This window comes from Helobdella robusta, assembly GCF_000326865.2.
Source record: "Helobdella robusta unplaced genomic scaffold HELROscaffold_39, whole genome shotgun sequence".
Taxonomy (NCBI): Eukaryota; Metazoa; Annelida; class Clitellata; order Rhynchobdellida; family Glossiphoniidae; genus Helobdella; species Helobdella robusta.
Genome location: NW_008704865.1, coordinates 1,202,383 through 1,203,329, shown reverse-complemented (window position 1 = coordinate 1,203,329; position 947 = coordinate 1,202,383).

The following is a 947-nucleotide window of genomic DNA, read 5'->3' as shown; positions in this document are numbered from 1 at the left end:
AAAAAAAAACACAAAACAAAAATCACACCACCAAGTAGAGTAAAAGAATAGGAGTCCCTAACCTACCTATGTAACTAAATTACCTTATGCCCTAGCCTACCTATATAATAAATTAATTTTTACCTCACCTACCTATGCTTCATTAACTTAACTCAAGACTCATGAAGAAAGAGAAAAAGGAGTAAAACAGAACATAAAATACTACCACACAAACAAACATGATGTATGTATGTATGTATGTATGAGCAACCGCTAAAGAACCCACCTAAAATATAAAAAAATACAACATACAAACCACAGACATGCAAACTCTATATAACTCTATATAAAATAAAATTAAATAAAAATAAATAAATTAAAAAAATATAAATATAAAAAAATGAGATCAGGCACTCCGACTCCAGCGAGGCAGAAATGCCTGATCTGATTTCAACGTTTTTTCAGCTCCTATTTATACTCGTTTCAACCATACATTTTCATCATTTCAATCATTCACATCAATAAAAAACTTATTTAATGTATGTACTACACTACTATTATACAGTCTTAACCAAAATGCTAACCGTACTAAATTGAAGTCATCGAACGAACGCCTTCGAAACTTTCTGGTTGGCTGGTTGAATCTGCTATATTGCTTTTCATATAAACATAATCTAATATAATATAATTTTATTATTTGTATACATGGATTCCAGTCACTTAATATATATATATATATATATATATATATATATATATATATAATAAAAATTCATTATAAAAGCAACAGTAATCAGTGCTATATATGTAAGCACGCAGTTCAAATTTTTCGGGAGAATTCAAAATTGTTTGAGACCACACCTTGCTTAACATCCAATTCCAAGCCGAGCCAAGCCAAGCTGAGCCAATATGCATAAATTCATTATAAAAAACAACAGTAGCCATTACTAGATATGTACGCACGCAGT